The 22,718-nt window shown below is 39.6% G+C and overlaps 1 long non-coding RNA gene and 1 pseudogene across 1 annotated transcript in view; one reads left to right on the forward strand and one right to left on the reverse strand.

The window, feature by feature from the left end:
- Nucleotides 1-22,718, reverse strand: part of LOC141377992 (uncharacterized) — a 199,496-nt gene that overhangs the window by 66,979 nt on the left and 109,799 nt on the right. The window lies entirely within an intron of this gene.
- LOC100006216 (uncharacterized) lies at nucleotides 329-21,657 on the forward strand (annotated as a pseudogene).

The raw sequence follows: 22,718 nt of genomic DNA on the forward strand, positions 1-22,718 counted from the left end.
TCATATCTGGTAAAAGTAAACCATAAAGATAAATAGTGAGATAATAATAAAGTGTGTTTTAACATTTGAGCAGACACTCATTTAGCTGATTTCTCTGTTTAAAGAGAGACCCGACTCCTGGAACAAATAATGTCTGCACTTAAACACTGTTTAGAGTTTAAGATACATGTGTTAGTAATTATTATAACATTTATTAATTTATTTAATACGACCAAAAACTTGAGTATCATCATTATTGTTGTTGTTGAAGAACTTTTTTGGATAAATACCTCTGCAAATTTTATCATGCGCACGGGACTTTTATTTTGATATGCATTTGTGACGTCACAACGGTGCGCCGCGCTGCTGCCGAGTTTGTTTCAACTGGAGAAAGGTTTGTGTTTTAATCGGTTTAAGTGTTAAAAATTGACAGTGTTTAGACATTTATTTAGACTTTATTATAATAATGCGAGTTAAGTATCATTCAGTGTGACATTATAATGTGTTCTACAACATTTATGAACAGTATTTTAAGAGTAAACTGCCTCAGTTTATTATGAACAGCCAGTAGTGATCTGAGTACACTGAAATCCAACTCTCAGACAAATCATCAACCTTTTATCTTTTCCTCCACAGCGAGCACCAAAAGTCCTAAATTCTCCACTTAAATGAAAACTCAGTGAACTTTATTTATTCTTAATAATAATAATATTGCCTTACATTTATATAGCGCTTTCCTGGGCACTGAAAGCATTACTTACACTGATGCTATTAATTCTCGTTACAATTATTATTTATAATTAAACAAATATAAGGCATTATAACTAAATGTGTGGCTTTTGTGAAATTAGTCAGGGTTCTTGCACCATTTAAAAGTAAAATATAATGCTTTTTAAGACCTCAACAAATATAATTTAAGACCCAAAAATTTTATAATTTACTTGGAATAGGCTACTCATTTTAATGTTCTTGTTAGATTTAAATAAATTGTGCCTCGTCACAGTATGGATAACCCACAGTGCCTGCCTTTTGGTGTCTGGTGGTGAAATGAAACTGTTATAGCTGACTGTGAGGCGGCGTCTGAACTAGAGCTGTAATCAGGCTATAAAAGTTAGGCCCGAATCCGATAGAGCCCGAACACCACAAGTACATTTTGATTGACAGCTTTTTAAAAGCCTGAACCCGTTTATTGCCCGACATTATCCAAATGTGCACATGCACACAGCTCTTTTGTCTTTTTTTTATAAATGGGTCGTTTATATGCGTTACCATTAATTATTCATAACATAGGCTACAGGCTAAGTTGGAACATAAAAATAAAATAAGCCCCCTGTAACATCTTAACATCTCAACACTCTAAATAGGCCTGGGTACATACACTTAACCTTTCAATTGACCAACGCACCAATAAAAAAAAGGCGCAGTAAGTAGTGCTGTTGCCTCACAGCAAGAAGGATGCTTTGTCGCTGGTGCGAGCCTCGGCACAGTTGGCGTTTCTGTATGGAGTTTGCATGCCCAGGTGAAAAAAAGTGCACTCAAATACACTTATTTAAGTATACTTAGTACACTTTTCAGTAATGTACTAAAAGTGCTCTATTTTTGCACACTAATTTTGTACTTAATGTACTAAAAGATAGTATTAAGTATATGTTAAGATAAACTTAATACCATCTAAGTGCACGCAACTGTGCTATTTTGAGACACCCTGAAATTGAACTAAAATGTGCTTTTAACATACTATATCTGTATTTTAAATATATATATTTAGTTACAACTAGAAATACACTTAAACCCTAATTTTAAACATTTATAAATACATTTAAAAATAGCTTAAAGCATAATAGTAATATATTAAAAGAATATACAAAATGTGAAAGCAGTGTGCTAAAATACGCTTCATTTAAGTATACTTAGTACACTTTTCAGTAATGTACTAAAAGTGCTCTATTTTCGCACACTAATTTTGTACTTAATGTACTAAAAGATAGTATAAAGTATATGTAAAGATAAACTTAATACCATCTAAGAATTTACACATTGCTTCATTGCTACATCGTTAAATTTACACTTTTCCATCTTTGCATTTTGAACCTCACGTAAACAATCGCGTAATGACAGCACGCAGGTGCAGACCAACGTAAGCATCTGTAGCCGACCTACCGTAATAAGCTAATAAATCACGGAGACTGTCATTTCTCTCCTGTTTCACACTAAATTAATCAACTATTAGATGTTTTACTGTGGACCACTGTGCTTCCCTATCGTCATTAAGCACACCAGCTGAAAATTTAATATCTACAGCCACTTTACGGTAAAATTTAAGACAATTTAAGACCTTAATTTCCCGGATTTAAATTTAAGACATTTTAAGACTTTTTAAGGACCCGCAGGAACCCTGTTAGTGTGCTTTAGTGACTGTTTAATGCTAGTTGTGAGTGAATTATTGATTGATATTGTCTGATCGATAAAGGCCAGTAACTCACTCTGACTCCCTCACTAGTGCACTGACTACTGAACTAGAGAGCTGATGGAGACTGGATTTGTGTCTTTCTGTTCATTATTCTGATCTTCAACAGGACAAACACAGAAGATCTGCTGAAGTGACTGAGCTCAGACTGTTATAAAGATGGCGTTTATTAAAGAGGAGAGTGAAGACATCAAGATTGAAGAAACATTCACAGTCAAACATGAAGAGACTGAAGAAGCTTTCAGAGTCAAACATGAAGATCCTGAGGAACAAACAGGTTGGTTTTCATCCTCAAACCTCAACATTTGATATTTATAAATTAATTTATTAAATCAAGCATGTCTCCTGCTGCAAAAGTAAATTTACATGATTTTGGTGTGTTCACGTGTAGCTTTTTGGTTCAGATGCGAGCCAACCCAAGGCTATAGCATAGTTAACTTGTGTCTGTGCTAGTTGTTTGTCATCACCTTGGTGTGAACCAGTCCTAAAACAAGTGTGAGTAGTAAGTTCAATGATGGTGTAGAAAAATCAACTGTAAAGTTAGCTCAAAAGGGAATATGAACTAAATTAACTAAAAATAAACTAATCTACTTCGACAAATCATCCTAACAGACTGTAACCTTTGACTCCGCAACTGATATAGTTATCTAAGATTTGGTAAAAAACCCTTCAGTAATTAAGCACGGTAACAAGATCTAGTTTAAGGCAGCCAGTTCATAAACATTAACAGGCTGCTTTTTTATATACAGCAGGGGTGCTCAATCCTGTTCCTGGAGATCTACCTTCCTGTACAGTTTAGCTCCTACCCTGATCAAACCCACCAATTAATTAGGACCTGAAATCCACTTGATAATTACAGACAGGTTTGTTTGATAAGGGTTGCAACTGAAATCTGCAGGAAGGTAGATCTCCAGTTAGTTTAGTTTAGTTCCAACCCTAATTAAACACACTTGATCAAACTAATTGAGTCCTTCAGGCTTGTTTAAAACCTACAGGTAAGTTTGTTGGAGCAGGGTTGGAACTAAACTGTGCAGGGCTTCGGCCCTCCAGGGATTGAGTTTGACACCCCTGGACTATTCTAACACAAACTAACAAGGTTAAGAGTGAGATGGTGATTAACCCCAAGTTTTGTAAGACATAACCAAGTCAGTCCACCTATAATCAATTTAACCCTTCTACTGTTTCTTAGACATGGTTACATGTCACTTTATACTATACTCCAGCAGAGTATGAATCTGGAAGGGTTATTGCATTTATTTTGTTTTAATTGTTCTGTGGGGCCATTTCTAGGTGGGTTGGCTAGTTGTCTTCCTTCTCTGGAGTGACATCTCGGGATGCCTGCTGTAGTGGAGTCTTGTAGTTTATTTTTGAGGCAGCAAATGACTAGTCATGTTGAGTAGTTTTGCAGGACAACTTACCTTGAACCTTGTCGTGAAGAGAGATGGGAAGGTTTGAGGTCATCTACTCTCATCCCATCTTAGTTTGTGTCCTAGTCTCTGCTTTCTGTTTGCTGGAATTCTGCAAAGGAAATATAGCTGGGCTGTACCTGAAACCTTGTGCTGAGGTAGAGCTGATCAACCATACTGTGTTTGTGTGATGAGTTGTTAAAGGTTTAAGAGTTCATGTAAAGGTTCTGGTCCCTGATAGGGCTCTGACAATGAGGTATTGAGGTGTGAATCATCAAATGTCAATCCATGTGATTCCTTCACATAAGCGTATAACACTCAACAGCATAAATGAATATGACTTGAATATGATGCATTTGAAAATTTATGAAAGGAATAGAAAGAGATTTACTTGCTCATCCCAAATAAGAAATACATTTGTGACACGAATCCATAATGTCATGCATATTCATGATCAATGCATTGTTTAAAAGATGGGTTTCAGGAGTCATACAAGTTACGATGTAAAGGTAAATTTGATTTAAAGTCCATTATCATCATTTAAAGATGATTTGATGACTTTTAACATATGGTAAAGGTTGATGGATTTAGTAGACTATTTGTTCCTTGTCTACAAGTAAATTCTTGGTCAGGCGTGCCCAATCCTGTTCCTGGAGATCTACCTTACTGTAGAGTTCTGCAGCAACCTTGATCAAACACACCTCTCTTTAATTATGTGCTCACTCAGATCCTACTTAGTTGGTTCAGTTGATCAGGGATGGAGCTGAACATTCCAGGATGGCAGATCTCCAGGAACAGAATTAGGCACTCCTGGTCAAGGTCAATTCCTTGTCTGGCATAAGGGTTTCTTAACTTTCAGTTTCTTCGAGTGATAAGGTAGCCTAGGTACGAGTGGATGTTTGTGGTTTCGGTGACCACTTGACATGAGCTGATAATCAAATCAGCGGAAAAATTTGATCACAGCGCTTCTGTGTGGAGTTTGCATGTTTTCCCCGTGTTGGCCTGAGTTCCCTTTGGGTGCTCCGGATTCCTCCACAGTCCAAAGACATGGGAAATTCTTTGGTTGAATTGTATACCTAAAAATTGTACAAGTCAATAAGGGTTAACTATATAGTATCGTTTCAACTGAAAATGGTTACTGTCCATTTTGACACCTATGGGTTTTTTGTCATTTTTGTCTCCAAAGAAAACCTGATGCCAGTCAAAGAGGAGAGTCAAGATCAGAACAAAGTAGAAGAGAAGGATCAGCATGAGGAATGTCTGGATTTCAGTTCTGGAGAAAAATCAGAACAGACAAAGACCTCATCACAAACAACAGCCGAATCTTATACCTGCCACCAGTGTGGAAAGAGTTTCACACGGAAACAAAACCTCACAAAACATATGAGGATTCACACTGGAGAAAAGCCTTACACTTGCCAACAGTGTGGAAAGAGTTTTAATCGGAGAGAAAACTTGAAAGAGCATATGAAGATTCATAATGGAGAAAAACTTTACACTTGCCAACAGTGTGAAAAAAGTTTCACTTGGAAACAAAACCTTACAACCCATATGAGGATTCACACTGGAGAAAAGCCATTCAATTGCCATTATTGTGGAAAGAGTTTCACTTGTAAACAACACCTTACAGACCATATGAAGATTCACAATGGAGAAAAGCCCCATGCCTGCCTACAGTGTGAAAAGAGTTTCACTTGGAAACATCACCTTGTAACCCATATGAGGATTCACACTGGAGAAAAACAACACAGCTGCCTACAGTGTGGAAAGGCTTTCACACGGAAACTAAACCTTACAAAACACATGAGGATTCACACTGGAGAAAAACCTTACAATTGCCAACAGTGTGGAAAAAGTTTTTCTTGGAAACAATACCTTACAGACCATATGAGGACTCACACTGCTCACACTGCAGAAAAGCAACATACCTGCCACCAGTGTGGAAAAGGTTTCACTTGCAAACGAAACCTTTTAAATCATATGATTATTCACACAGGAGAAAAGCCTTACACTTGCCAACAATGTGGAAAGAGTTTCAATCGGAGGCAAAACTTAAAAGAACATGAGAAGATTCACAATGGAGAAAAACTTTACATTTGCCAACAGTGTGGGAAGAGTTTCGCTCGCAAACAATACCTTATAATCCATATGAGGATTCATACAGGAGAAAAGCCTTACACTTGCCAACAATGTGGTAAGAGTTTCACCTATCAACAACACCTTACAGACCATATGAGGATGCTCCATGGAGAAAAGCGTTATACCTGCCTACAGTGTGGAAAGAGTTTCTCCTGGAATCGTCACCTTGCCATCCATATGAGGATTCACACTGGAGAAAAGCCTTACACTTGCCAGCAATGTGGAAAGAGTTTTAATCGGAGGCAAAACTTAAAAGAGCATATGAAGATTCATAATAGAGAAAAGCTTTACACTTGCCTACAGTGTGGAAAGAGTTTCACTTGGAAACAAAACCTTACAATCCATATGAGGATTCACACTGGAGTAAAGCCGTTCAATTGCCAACAGTGTGAAAAGAGTTTCACTTGTAAACAACACCTTACAGACCATGTGAGGATTCACACTGGAGAAAAGCCTTACACTTGCCAACAATGTGGAAAGACTTTCTCACGGAAACAATACCTTACACACCATATGAGGATTCACACTGGAGAAAAACGACACAACTGCCTACATTGTGGAAAGAGTTTCACTTGGAAACATCACCTTGTAACCCATATGAGGATTCACACTGAAAAAAAGCCTTACAATTGCAAACACTGTGGAAAGGGTTTTTCTTGTAAAGAATACCTTACAGACCATATGAAGATTCACACTGGAGAAAAACGATATAGCTGCCTACAGTGTGGAAAGGGTTTCACACGGAAACTAAACCTTACAAAACACATGAGGATTCACACTGGAGAAAAGCCTTCACTTGCCAACAGTGTGGAATAAGCTTTGCATGTACAAAATCCCTTAATACCCATGTGATGCGTCATACTGGATAGAAGCCTGACACCTGTGTTTTTGACAAAAAGTAAATCTTAAATTTCAAAAGAGGATTCACAATTAGAAATAACCAAATCAGATTTCATTAGTGCAGAGACTCATAGACAGGAATCACTGTAATAACTTACACAAGAGGAGAGGATGTCATCACAGGTTGCAATTAAATGCATCCCTAAAACAAGTCAGTTTTCAAGGGAACAAAAATGCCCTTGTCAATGAAATCATCTTGCCAGAAGTCTTGTTACATCTACAAAAACTTGATTTTACCAAGCCTCAAGCAGTTTCACAAAGCATCCTGCAACCCCTCACATCTGTGTGTGCAAGTACCAAGGAATCAGGTCAGTCAATCAGAACTCTCACAATCTGTTAAAGATTTGTAATTCTGCCAAGAACCTAGGCCACAGGAAGGATTCACAGCCAACAACATCATCCTCTAGCTTCTGTATCCCCTGGCAACCAGCTCCAACTACATCATGCAAATCCTGACCAGACCAGACCAGCTGTGCCGGGATTTGCAAGGGTGTAGGTTTGCTCTTGACAATGGTGGGGAGTCTGAGGACCTATAAATCTCCCTGAACCAAAATTCCACTTGCTGCTCTGAGAGATTAGGAGAACTGACAGGGATCATATTCCCCCACTGTGCATTTTTATTTTAAGCTGTAAAAAATGTGAGATTCTCTGCTATTTATGTTTTTCAGGTTGCAATGCTGAGAACTTAACAAGTGATGGAATTATAAACTCCAGTCGCTTTTATCCCTCACCCAAACTCAGAACTGGACTACACAAGAGTAGGACCCTGCAAGTTACAGAAGGTCCTGCAGAACACCACCCCTCCCCCCGGCCACCAGACTGTAAAGAAACTACAATGCTTCATGGGCTTTGCCAATTTCTACCTACAATCCATCCACAGTCTTATTATATTACCTCTTCACTCACCTCACTTCTTGAGAGAAAGATGGAGACTCTTCCTAGGAACCCTGCTGCCCACGAAGAACTACACCAGCTCAAAGAGAAGTTCAGCACAGCCCCTCTACTACAATGCTTTCACCACCAGGGTTGGGGTCATGCTGTTACTGTGATCCTCTACTTCTCTACCCTTGAGCTTACTTCTCCAGGAAACTCACCGGTGGAGCAAAGTTATGACATTATCAATCACAAACACAATCTTCATCCTCATGTCACTGCTCAGTCTGTGCCATGTCAAAGACACCCAGATCTTTGCCTGGTGGTAAACTCATTCCATTACTCATTCCACGATGACTCTAATCCCGTATTGGTATTGACAGTGTTTCTGACTTCCATAACTCTGATGGTTTTATCTCTGTTATAGTTGCTGTAGATTGTTTCTCCAAAGCCTGTAAACTCATCCCTCTCCCTGGTTTACCTACTGCAATAGATACAGCAGAACTCTTCTTCCAGCTTGAGCTGAAACTATAGCTCACCTGAGGAGATTGTATTGACCGGGGCCCAGTTTACACCCTTATCTGGAAAGCTTTTCTTCAAACTACTCACCATTTCTGTTAACCATTCTTCTGGTTATCCCCCACAGACAACTGGCTTGGAGCTCAGACAGTATCTCCGGTGGTACTGTCATAAAGACCAGGACAGATGGAACTGTTTCCTCCTTTGAGCTGAGTATGCACAGAAATCCCTGCACCAAGATACCACTGCCTTAACATATTTTCAGTGCATACTAACCAGCCACCACTCTCTCCCTGGATGGAGGAACCCTTCAGAGTTTCAGCTGTTGACTACTGGTTTAGAGAGAGTGTGGGATTTACTCCATATGCAGAAACCCTTACAAAGAAAGTAAAAGACAGGAAGTCGAGACACTCCCCTATCTACCTGACGACAAGACATGGCTGTTCTGGACCAGCCGTCAATCCACACAGTCAATGAGATCTTGGATTTGTGATGCAGGGTCTCCCATCTGGAATACCTGGTCGAATGAGAGGACTATAGATTTGAGCAGGGGTGTCAAACTCATCCAACCATGCTTCAACACACTTACCTGTAGGTTTCAAACAAACCTAAAGGACTCAATCAGTTTGATCAGTTGTGTTTAAATAGGGTTGGAACAAAGCTGTGCAGAGCTGTGGCCCTCCAGGAACTGAGTTTGACACATGTGGACTAGAGGAATGACTAGAGGCAGAGGTCACCACCATGTTGTGTGATGGCATCAGGAGTCACCTCTGGAGAAGTGGTCCATTTTGTTTATTTTACTTTATTACTCAGTAAAAAGTAGCTTATTTTGTGTATTTAGGGGTCAGATGTGTACTGCAGTCTGAAGACAATATATGTGTGTTTAATTGTCTACTAAATGTATGTTTTACTGTTCATTTTATTTACATTTTATTTAGCTATTCACACATTTTTAGTTAGTTTTCTGGTGTATTTTATTTTTACATATACATTTTTGTATGTGGGTTTAAAGTTTGGTTTCAGGATATAAAAGAATAATGTGTCCATTGTGTTGTAACTGGAAAGAAGAAATATGTTTTCCAGTACATTTTAATGTATCCTTATATATGTAAATGTGGGTAAATTGTAAAATGTATGAAATGCCTTTACATGCATACTGGAGAAAATAATTAATCTGAACACACAATGCTGCTGTGTATTGATGAGGGGTCAGATGTGCACTGCAGTCTTAAGACAATATATATGTGTTTAATTGTTCGTTATAGCATTTAATAAAATAGTGGAAAGCAGCTCTTGGTGTCTTTGGGAGTAAAAGTAGATGTTGTATTAAGATCATATAAATTTCACACATAAAAATGTAAAGATAAAACATTTTAATCTTTACATACCTGAACACCGTAGAGTCATATACGGTAAAATTAAACCATAAAGATAAATAGTAAGATAATAATAAAGTGTGTTTAAATATTTGAGCAGACACTCATTTAGCTGTGTTCTCTGTTTAAAGAGAGACCCGACTCCTGGAACAAATATTGTCTGCACATAAACACTGTTTAGAGTTTAAGATACATGTGTTAGTAATTATTATAAACATTTATTAATTTATTTAATACGACCAAAAACTTGAATATTATTATTGTTGTTGTTTAAGAACTTTTATGGATGAATACCTCTGCAAATTTTATCATGTACCCAGGACTTTTATTTTGATATGCATTTGTGACGTCATAAGGGTGCGCCGCGCTGCTGCCGAGTTTGTTTCAACAGCAGAAAGGTTTGTGTTTTAATCAGTTTAAGTGTTAAATTTGACAGTGTTTCGACATTTATTTAGACTTTATTGTCACAATACAAGTTAAGTATCATTCAGTGTGATATTATAATGTGTTATATAACATTTATGAACAGTATTGTAAGAGTAAACTGCCTTAGTTTATTATGAACAGCCAGGAGTGATCTGAGTAAACTGAACACTGAAATCCAACTCTCAGACAAATCATCAACCTTTTATCAATCTTTTCACCACAGTGAGCACCAAGAGTCCTAAATTCTACACTTAAATAAAAACTCAGAGAACATATTTTATTCTTAATAATAATAATTCATTACAATTGTATAGCGCTTTCCTGGGCACTCAAAGCTTTACTTACACTGATGCTGTATTTAATTCTCGTTACAATTATTATTTAATCACATTTTATTTTTTAAACGAGGAGGAATAATTATTTTAAAACAACAGAAAATGAAAGGATGTAAAATACACTGACCATATAAAGGGTGCAGATAATTAAACATGAGTATTAAGGCGTTATAACTAAATGTGATGCATCTGTGAAGTTAGTGTGCTTTAGTGACTCTTTAATGCTAGTTTTGAGTGAATTATTGATTGATTGATTGATATTGTCTAATCAATAAAAGCCAGTAACACTGACTCCCTCACTAGTGCACTGACTACTGAACTAGAGAGCTGATGGAGACTGGATTTGTGTCTTTCTGTTCATTATTCTGATCTTGAACAGGACAAACACAGAAGATCTGCTGAAGCGACTGAGCTCAGACTGTTATAAAGATGGCGTTTATTAAAGAGGAGAGTGAAGACATCAAGATTGAAGAAACATTCACAGTCAAACATGAAGAGACTGAAGAAGCTTTCAGAGTCAAACATGAAGATCCTGAGGAACAAACAGGTTGGTTTTCATCCTCAAAGCTCCACATTTGATATTAAAATATTAATTTATTAAGTCAAGCATGTCTCCTGCTGCAAAAGTAAATTTACATGATTTCACTTTGGAGAGGATTAAATAATCATGGAGGCCAAAATCTAAATTAAATGTTTATTGAATCAGAGCATGAGTTTGACGTGGCAAGCAAATAGATCAAGTCCAGAAGCAAGGCAAAGACTGTCTGTAATTCAAAGTCTTGGTCAGGGGTGCCCAATCCTGTTCCTGGAGATCTACCTTACTGCAGAGTTCAGCAGCAACCTTGATCAAACACACCTCTCTTTAATTACCAAGTGCTCACTCAGATCCTACTTAGTTGGTTTAGTTGATCAGGGATGGAGCTGAACTCTCCAGGATGGCAGATCTCCAGGAACAGGATTAGGCACTCCTGGTCAAGGTCAATTCCTTGTCTGGCATAAGGCTTTCTTTCAGTTTCTTCGAGTGATAAGGTAGCCTAGGTACGAGTGGATCTTTGTGGTTCTGGTGACCACTTGACATGAATTGATAATTATATCAGCAAAATTATTAATTCCTTCTCTTCTGCAAAGAACTGCAAAGAGATGTTCTTGTCTGCTGATTTGGATTCTAGGTACTCTGATTAAAGTGATTCTGATCATAGGTGTCGACTCATTTGATTGAATCTGCATGATCATGTGGAGAACATTGAGACAGCACTGCGCTGACCCCAATATCCAAGGTGTCGACCTTGACAATCAACTGGTTGTTGGGACCGGGAGTGATTGCGATAACAGCAGTTTCTTGACAAGGTTTTTTGTGTAAAAGAACATAGTATAGACTAGTTCAGTAGGAATGAATCGTTGAAGATTTCTGTTATGAATAAATGATTGTTATATTATTCTGGACTAGAACTGTCAAAAGTGTTATTACAACCTTCAAATTGGTAGTGTCAGGATTTTTATTCATTCATTCATTTATTTTCTTGTCGGCTTAGTCCCTTAATTAATCCGGGGTCGCAACAGAGGAATGAACCACCAACTTATCCAGCACATGTTTTACGCAGCGCATTCCCTTCCAGCCTCAACCCATCTCTTGGAATCTGGATTTTTATGTAATTGGAAAATACTTAAGGGTGGCACAGTGGTTAGCACTGTCACCTCACAGCAAGAAGGTCCCTGGTAACAGTCCCTGCTGGGTCAGTTGGCGCTTCTGTGTGGAGTTTGCATGTTCTCCCCGTGTTGGCCTGAGTTTCCTTTGGGTGCTCTGGTTTCCTCCACAGTCCAAAGACATGGGCTATAGGTAAATTGGGTAAGCAAAAATTGTCCATAGTGTGTGTGAATGTGAGTGTATGGGTGTTTCCCAATACTGGATTGCCGCTAAAAGGGCATTTGCTGTGTAAAACATATGCTGGAATAGTTGGTGGTTCGTTCCACTGTGGAAACCCCTGATGAATAAGGGACTAAGCCGAAGGAATGATGAATGAAAATACTTAATAGAACGACCATGTAAAATACTTGGAAATTCTTTGGTTGAATTGTATACCTAAAAATTGTACAAGTCAATAAGGGTTAACTATATAGTATCGTTTCAACTGAAAATGGTTACTGTCAATTTTAACACCTATGGGTTTTTTTGTCCTTTTTGTCTCTAAAGAAAACCTGATGCCAGTCAAAGAGGAGAGTCAAGATCAGAACAAAGTAGAAGAGAAGGATCAGCATGAGGAATGTCTGGATTTCAGATCTAGAGAAAAATCAGAACAGACAAAGACCTCATCACAAACAACAGCCGAATCTTATACCTGCCACCAGTGTGGAAAGAGTTTCACACGGAAACAAAACCTTTCAGCCCATTTGAGGATTCACACTGGAGAAAAGCCTTACACTTGCCAACATTGTGGAAAGAGTTTTACACGGAAACAAAACCTTTCAGCCCATATGAAGATGCACAATGAAGAAAAACATAATATCTGCCTACATTGTGGAAAAAGTTTCACTTGGAAAAAAGACCTTACGATACATATGAGGATTCACACTGGAGAAAAGCCATTCAATTGCCAACAATGTGGAAAGAGTTTCAATCGGAGACAAAACTTGAAAGAACATGAGAAGATTCACAATGGAGAAAAGCCTTACACTTGCCAACAGCATGGAAAGAGTTTCAATCGGAGACAAAACTTAAAAGAACATGAGAAGATTCACAATGGAGAAAAGCCTTACACTTGCCAACAGTGTGGAAAGAGTTTCGCTCGCAAACAATACCTTACAACCCATATGAGGATTCACACTGGAGAAAAGCCATTCAATTGCCAACATTGTGGAAAGAGTTTCACTTATAAACAACACCTTACAGACCATGTGAGGATTCACACTGGAGAAAAACCTTACACTTGTCAACAATGTGGAAAGAGTTTTAATCGGAGAGAAAACTTAAAAGAGCATATGAAGATTCATAACGGAGAAAAGCTTTACACTTGCCAACAGTGTGGAAAGAGTTTTACTTGGAAACAAAACTTTACAATCCATATGAGGATTCACACTGAAGAAACACCATTCAATTGCCAACATTGTGGAAAGAGTTTCACTTATAAACAACATCTTACAGACCATGTGAGGATTCACACTGGAGAAAAGCCTTACAATTGCCAACATTGTGAAAAGAGTTTCTCACGGAAACGATCCCTTAAAGATCATGTGAGGATTCACACTGGAGAAAAGCCTTACAATTGCCAACATTGTGGAAAGAGTTTCTCACAGAAACAATACTTTAAGGACCATATAAGGATGCACAATGGAGAAAAGCCACATGCCTGCCTACATTGTGGAAAGAGTTTCACTTGGAAACATCACCTTGTACCCCATATGAGGATTCACACTGGAGAAAAACGATATAGCTGCCTACAGTGTGGAAAGGGTTTCACACGGAAACGAAACCTTACAAAACACATGAGGATTCACACAGGAGAAAAGCCTTCACTTGCCAACAGTGTGGAATAAGCTTTGCATGTAAAAAATCCCTTAATACCCATGTGATGCTTTATACTGGATAAAAGCCTGACACCTGTGTTTTTGACAAAAAGTAAATCTTAGTTTTCATGAAAGGATTCACAATTAGATGTAACCAATTCAGATTTCATTAGTGCGGAGACTCATAGACAGGAATCACTGTAATAACTTACACAAGAGGAGAGGATGTCATCACAGGGTGCAATTAAATGCATCCCAAAAACAAGTTAGTTTTCAAAGGGAAAAAAAAACAGGTTTTTGAGAACGCTTCTCTTTTGTCCCCTTCCCATGCCCTTGTCAATGAAATCATCTTGCCAGAAGTCTTGTTACATCTACAAAAACTTGATTTTACCAAGCCTCAAGCAGCTTCACAAAGCATCCTGCGACCCCTCACATCTGTGTGTGCAAGTACCAAGCAATCGGGTCAGTCCATCAGAACTTTCACAATCTGTTAAAGATTTGTAATTCTGCCAAGAACCTTGGCCACAGGACGGATTCACAGCCAACAACATCATCCTCTAGCTTATGTATCCCCTGGTACCCAGCTCCAACTACATCATCCAAATCGTGCCACCAACCGACCAGCTGTGCCGGGATTTCCAAGGGTGTAGGTTTGCTCTTGACATTGATGGGGAGTCTGAGGACCTATAAATCTCCCTGAACCGAAATTCCACTTGCTACTCTGAGAGATTAGGAGAACTGACAGGGATCATATTCCCCCACTGTGCATTTTTATTTTAAGCTGTAAAACATGTGAGATTCTCTGCTATTTATGTTTTTCAGGTTGCAATGCTGAGAACTTAACAAGTGATGGAATTATAAACTTTAGTCGCTTTTATCCCTCACCCAAACTCAGAACTGGACTACACAAGAGTAGGACCCTGCAAGTTACAGAAGGTCCTGCAGAACACCACCCCTCCCCCCGGCCACCAGACTGTAAAGGAACTACAATGCTTCATGAGCTTTGCTAATTTCTACCTACAATCCATCCAAAGTCTTATTATATTACCTCTTCACTCACTTCACTTGTCCAGGAAACTCACCGGTGGAGCAAAGTTATGACATTATCAATCACAAACACAATCTCCATCCTCATGTCACTTCTCAGTCTGTGCCATGTCAAAGACACCCAGATGTTTGCCTGGTGGTAAACTCAATCCATTACTCTTTCCAAGATGACTCTGATCCCGTATTGGTATTGAGAGTGTTTCTGACTTCCATAACTCTGATGGTTTTATGTCTGTTATAGTTGCTGTAGATTGTTTCTCCAAAGCCTGTAAACTCATCACTCTCCCTGGTTTACCTACTGCAATAGATACAGCAGAACTCTTCTTTCAGCTTGAGCTGAAACTATAGCTCACCTGAGGAGATTGTATTCCATTTCAGTGGTGCCGAAACCCGGGAGAAGGAGGGACGTGTTGTCCAGATGCCCTCGCCGCTGAGAGAGGGGACGAGTGTTTAGGAGTTAACCCGAGTGGGGGAGAAACCCGTTCGTCTGCCCAGAGTGCCGAGGTGGCCTGAGGCTGGCGAGGAAAGGATCTGCCTGCTGCCGTCTCCCAGCATGGGGAGGAGCAGGGGACGCAGGGCTCACCACCGGAGGGGAAAGTGCTGAAGGGAGCCATCCCACAGAACCCAGGGGAGTCGCCGCGATCCGCCATGATGCCAGAGCCTGCATCCGTCCACTGAAGCGGGAGCGAAGCAGGAGACCAGAGATGCCGCCAGCCAGCCAGGAGAACCGCTGCCGGATGCCAGAAGACGGACAGGTGGATAGATTCCTCCACAGGGCTCCCAGCACGTCGTCGCATCTCTCAGCTGGTGGAGGAGCTCTCCGTGAGGAGCTGCCGTTCATTTTATAAATATTTTAAAAACTGCGTCGGTTCTCTGCCTCCTTCCCGGCGGCCAAAGGGCTGTGAACGTCATTACAACCATTCTTCTGGTTATCCCCCACAGACAAATGGCTTGGAGCTCAGACAGTATCTCCGGTGGTGCTGTCATGAAGACCAGAACAGATGGAACTGTTTCCTCCTGTGAGCTGAGTATGCACAGAAATCCCTGCACCAAGATACCACTGCCTTAACAACTTTCCTGTGCTAACCATCCACCACTCTCTCCATGGATGGAGGAACTCTTCAAGGTTTCAGCTGTTGACTACTGGTTTAGAGAGAGTGTGGGATTTACTCCATCTGCAGAAACCCTTGCAAAGAAAGTAAAAGACAGGAAGTCTGAGACACTCCCCTATCAACCTGACGACAAGACATGGCTGTTCTGGACCAGCCATCAATCTACACAGTCAATGAGATCTTGGATTTGTGATGCAGGGTCTCCCATCTGGAATACCTGGTCGAATGGGAGTACTATAGACTAGAGCAGGGGTGTCAAACTCAGTTCCTGGAGGGCCGCAGCCCTGCACAGTTTAGTTCCAACCATGCTTCAACACACTTACCTGTAGGTTTCAAACAAACCTAAAGAACTCAATCAGTTTGATCAGGTGTGTTTAAATAGGGTTGAAACTAAGCTGTGCAGAGCTGTGGCCCTCCAGGAACTGAGTTTGACACATGTGGACTAGAGGAATGACTAGAGGCAGAGGTCACCACCATGATGTGTGATGGCATCAGGAGTTACCTCTGGAGAAGTGGTCCATTTTGTTTATTTTAATTTATTACTCAGTAAAAAGTAGCTTATTTTGTGTATGTAGGGGTCAGATGTGCACTGCAGTCTGAAGACAATATATATGTGTTTAATTGTCTACTAAAGGTATGTTTTACTGTTCATTTTATTTACATTTTATTTAGCTATGCACACATTTTTAGTTAGTTTTCTGGTGTATTTTATTTTTACATATACATTTTTGTATGTGGGTTTTAAGTTTGGTTTCAGGATATAAAAGAATAATGTGTCCATTGTGTTGTAACTGGAAAGAAGAAATATGTTTTCCTGTACATTTTAATGTATGCTTATATATGTAAATGTGGGTAAATTGTAAAATGTATGAAATGCCTTTACATGCATACTGGAGAAAATAATTAATCTGAACACACAATGCTGCTGTGTATTGATGAGGGGTCAGATGTGCACTGCAGTCTGAAGACAATATATATGTGTTTAATTGTTCACTACAGGGTTGAATAAAATAGTGGAAAGCAGCTCTTGGTGTCTTTGGGAGTAAAAGCAGATGTTGTATTAAGATCATATAAATTTCACACATAAAAATGTAAAGATAAAACCTTTTTATAATTTCATCAACCTGAACTTTGTACAGTCATATCTGGTAAAAGTAAAGCATGAAGATAATTAGTGAGATAATAATAAAGTGTGTTTAAACAGTTGAGCAGACACTCATTTAGCTGTTTTCTCTGTTAAAAGAGAGACCCGACTCCTGGAACAAAATAGTGTCTGCACTTAAACACTGTTTAGAGTTTAAGATACATGTGCTAGTAATTATTATAAACATTTATTAATTTATTTAATACGACCAAAAACTTGAGTATCATTAATATTTTTGTTGTTGAAGAACTTTTTTGGATAAATACCTCTGCAAATGTTATCATGCGCACGGGACTTTTATTTTGATATGCATTTGTGACGTCATAAGGGTGCGCCGCGTTGCTGCCGAGTTTGTTTCAACTGGAGAAAGGTTTGTGTTTTAATCAGTTTAAGTGTTAAAATTGACAGTGTTTAGACATTTATTTAGACTTTGTTATAATAATACGAGTTAAATCCCTGCTGAAAAATCCAGCTTAAACCAGCCTAGGCTGGTTGGCTGGTTTTAGCTGGTCGACCAGGCTGGTTTTAGAGGGGTTTTGGCCATTTCCAGGCTGGTTTCCAGCCATTTCCAGCCTGGTTTTAGCTGATCAGGCTGGGAGATGACCAGCTAAAACCAGCTTGACCAGCCTAGCCAGGCTGGGAGCCCAGCCAAAACCAGCTATGTCCAGCTTAAACCAGGCTGGTCAAGCTGGTTTTAGCTGGATGTAGCTGGTCATTTTCCAGCCTGACCAGCTAAGAACAGGCTGGAAATGGCTGGAAACCAGCCTGGAAATGGCCAAAACCCCTCTAAAACCAGCCTGGTTGACCAGCTAAAACCAGCCAACCAGCCTAGGCTGGTTTAAGCTGGATTTTTCAGCAGGGATATCATTCACTGTAAAATTATAATGTGTTATACTACATTTATGAACAGTATTTTAAGAGTAAACTGCCTCAGTTTATTATGAACAGCCAGTAGTGATCTGAGTAAACTGAACACTGAAATCCAACTCTCAGACAAATCATCAACCTTTTATCAATCTTTTCACCACAGTGAGCACCAAGAGTCTTAAATTCTACACTTACATGAAAACTCAGTGAACTTTATTATTTATTCTTCTGAAAAATACACTGACCAAATATAGCGTACAGATAATTAAACACAAATTTAAGGCATTATAATTAAATGTGATGGATCTGTGAAATTAGCATGCTTTAGTGACTGTTCAATGCTAGTTGTGAGTGAATTATTGATTGATTGATATTGTCTAATCAATAAAGGCCAGTAACACTGACTCCCTCACTAGTGCACTGACTACTGAACTAGAGAGCTGATGGAGACTGGATTTGTGTCTTTCTGTTCATTATTCTGATCTTCAACAGGACAAACACAGAAGATCTGCTGAAGCGACTGAGCTCAGACTGTTATAAAGATGGCGTTTATTAAAGAGGAGAGTGAAGACATCAAGATTGAAGAAACATTCACAGTCAAACATGAAGAGACTGAAGAAGCTTTCAGAGTCAAACATGAAGATCCTGAGGAACAAGCAGGTTGGTTTTCATCCTCAAAGCTCCACATTTGATATTAAAATATTAATTTATGAAATCAAGCATGTCTCCTGCTGCAAAACTAAATATACATGATTTCACTTTGGAGAGGATTAATCGTGGAGGCCAAAATCTAAATTAAATGTTTATTGAATCAGAGCATGAGTTTGACGTAGCAAGCAAATAGTTCAAGTCAGAAGCAAGGCAAAGGCTGTCTGTAATTCAAAGTCTTGGTCAGGGGTACCCAATCCTGTTCCTGGAGATCTACCTTACTGCAGAGTTCAGCAGCAACCTTGATCAAACACACCTCTCTTTAATTACCAAGTGCTCACTCAGATCCTACTTAGTTGGTTTAGTTGATCAGGGATGGAGCTGAACATTCCAGGAAGGCAGATCTTCAGGAACAGGATTAGGCACTCCTGGTCAAGGTCAATTCCTTGTCTGGCATGAGGCTTTCTTATCTTTGTTTCGTCCAGTTATAAGGTAGCCTAGGTACGAGTGGATGTTTGTGGTTTTGGTGACCACTTGACATGAATTGATAATCAAATCAGCGGAAAAAAGCAGATCAATAGTTCTCAGAAGACCCCTTACTCACTAGCCACTTCATAATCTCAGGACATTAATTCCTTCTCTTCTGCAAAGAACTGCAAAGAGATGTTCTTGTCTGCTGATTTGGATTCTAGATACTCTGATTAAAGTGATTCTGATCATAGGTGTCGACTCATTTGATTGAATCTGCATGATCATGTGGAGAACATTGAGACGGCACTGCGCTGACCCCAAAATTCAAGGTGTCGACCTTGACAATCAAGTGGTTATTGGGGCCAGGAGTGATTAGGATAACAGCAAAACAGTTTCCTCAACAAGGTCAAACAAATCTTTCATATAGTTGGAATGTATGAAACAGGATTTAACAGAAGTCAGGAACCCAAACGGGACTGCTAACTAACTAAAATACTAAATAAAGCAATATTTATTTATAACAAAGATAAAAATTATTGAAGGGCCATGCAGATATGTCTTTAAGTTTGGTCAGTCACTTTTACATAAAGTAATTATGGCCGTTACCCACTCCTGTGCTCTGCCCTCCAACAGGGAGATGACAGAAGAGATCTTGGCATGATCGTCAGCATATGATAATGAGAGAACACAACTTTGCATTGAAATTGAGTTACAAATTATTGACATTGAGTGAGCTCACCCAAATAGCGTGGTGGGTTATCAATGTGCAGCTCTGAGGCTCTTCTGGAGTGGGGCAGGAATGCCCATTCCTGGCTAAGAATAGAGCTGAGCCATGAGGTGTGAAACCTGGGCCACCAGGCATTCCACCATGTTTGGCCGCTGCCAGAGGCTCAATGTGCCTCAGCCCATACAACATCTCATGACGACAAATTTCTGTTATGATTACAATATTATTATATTAAATGGTCGTTATATTATTCTGAACTGGAACTGTCAGAAGTGTTATTACAGCTTTCAAATCAGGAGCCTCAGGATTTTTATATATGTCATTGGAAAATACTTATGGGTGGCACAGTGGCTCAGTGGTTAGCACTGTCACCTCACAGCATGGTCGCTGGTCCCTGCTGGGTCAGTTGGCATTTCTGTGTGGAGTTTGCATGTTCTCCCCTTGTTGGCGTGAATTTCCTTTGGGTGCTTCGGTTTTCTCCACAGTCCAAAGACATGCGCTATAGGTGAATTGGGTCTTTGATTGAATTGTATACCTCAAAATTGTACAGGTCTTAAAGGGTTTACTATATAGTATTATTTCAACTAAAAAATTATTACTATCAATTGTAACACCTATGGGTTTTTTTTTCATTTTTGTCTCCAAAGAAAACCTGATGCCACTCAAAGAGGAGAGTCAAGATCAGAACAAAGTAGAAGAGAAGGATCAGCATGAGGAATGTCTGGATTTCAGTTCCGGAGAAAAATCAGAACAGACAAAAACCTCATCACAAACAACAGCCGAATCTAATACCTGCAACCAGTGTGGAAAGAGTTTCAATCGGAGACAAAACTTAAAAGAACATATAAAGATTCATAATGGAGACAAGCCTTACGCATGCCAACAGTGTGGAAAGAGTTTCAATCGGAGACCAAACTTAAAAGAACATATGAATATTCACAAAGGAGAAAAGCTTTACACTTGTCAACAGTGTGGAAAGAGTTTCAATCGGAGACAAAACTTAAAGGAACACATGAAGATTCACAAGGGAGAAAAGCTATACACTTGCCAAAAGTGTGAAAAGAGTTTCACTTGGAAACAAAATCTTACAACTCACATGAGGATTCACACTGGAGAAAAGCCTTACAATTGCCAACATTGTGGAAAGAGTTTCACTTGTAAACAACACCTTACGGACCATATGAGTAGTCACACTGGAGAAAGGCAACACACCTGCCAACAGTGTGGAAAGAGTTTCACACGGAAACAATACCTAACAGACCATATGAGGATGCACAATGGAGAAAAGCCCCATGCCTGCCCACATTGTGGAAAGAGTTTTACTTGGAAACATCACCTTGTAACCCATATGAGGATTCACACTGGAGAAAAGCCTTACAATTGCCAACAATGTGGAAAGAGTTTTTCTTGGAAACAATACCTTACAGACCATATGAGGATTCACACTGGAGAAAAGCGACACAGCTGCCTACAGTGTGGAAAGGGTTTCACACGGAAACGAAGCCTTACAGAACACATGAGGATTCACACAGGAGAAAAGCCTTTACTTGCCAACAGTGTGGAATGATGTAAAAATCCCTTGATATGCATGTGATGCTTCATACAGGATAGAAGCCTGACACCTGTGTGTCAGTGTTGAAGAAGTTTCTGACAAAAAGTTAAACTTTAATGAGAGGATTCACAATTAGATGTAACCAAATCAGGTTTCGTTAGCGCGGAGATTCATTCATGCAAATCGTGCCACCAACCGACCAGCTGTGCCGGGATTTCCAAGGGTGTAGGTTTGCTCTTGACATTGATGGGGAGTCTGAGGACCTATAAATCTCCCTGAACCGAAGTTCCGCTTGCTACTCTGAGAGATTAGGAGAACTGACAGGGATCATATTCCCCCACTGTGCATTTTTATTTTAAGCTGTAAAACATGTGAGATTCTCTGCTATTTATGTTTTTCAGGTTGCAATGCTAAGAACTTAACAAGTGATGGAACTATAAACTTCAGTCGCTTTTATCCCTCACCCAAACTCAGAACTGGACTACACAAGAGTAGGACCCTGCAAGTTACAGAAGGTCCTGCAGAACACCACCCCTCCCCCCGGCCACCAGACTGTAAAGGAACTACAATGCTTCATGGGCTTTGCCAACATCTACGACAATCCATCCACAGTCCTATTATATTACCTCTTCACTCACTTCACTTCTTAAGGGAAAGATGGAGACTCTTCCTTGGAACCCTGCTGCCCACGAAGAACTACACCAGCTCAAGGAGAAGTTCAGCACAGCCCCTCTACTACGAGGCTTTCACCACCAGGGTTAGGGTCATGCTGTTACTGTGATCCTTTACTTCTCTACCCTTGAGCTTACTTCTCCAGGAAACTCACCGGTGGAGCAAAGTTATGACATTATCAATCACAAACACAATCTCCATCCTCATGTCACTGCTCAGTCTGTGCCATGTCAAAGACACCCAGATCTTTGCCTGGTGGTAAACTCATTCCATTACTCATTCCACGATGACTCTGATCCCGTATTGGTATTGACAGTGTTTCTGACTTCCATAACTCTGATGGTTTTATGTCTGTTATAGTTGCTGTAGAATGTTTCTCCAAAGCCTGTAAACTCATCCCTCTCCCTGGTTTACGTACTGCAATAGATACAGCAGAACTCTTCTTCCAGCTTTTCTTCAAACTACTCACCATTTCTGTTAACCATTCTTCTGGTTATCTCGCACGGACAAGTGGCTTGGAGCTCAGACAGTATCTCCGGTAATACTGTCATGAAGAC

The sequence above is a fragment of the Danio rerio genome, chromosome 15 (assembly GCF_049306965.1).
Source record: "Danio rerio strain Tuebingen ecotype United States chromosome 15, GRCz12tu, whole genome shotgun sequence".
NCBI lineage: Eukaryota > Metazoa > Chordata > Actinopteri > Cypriniformes > Danionidae > Danio > Danio rerio.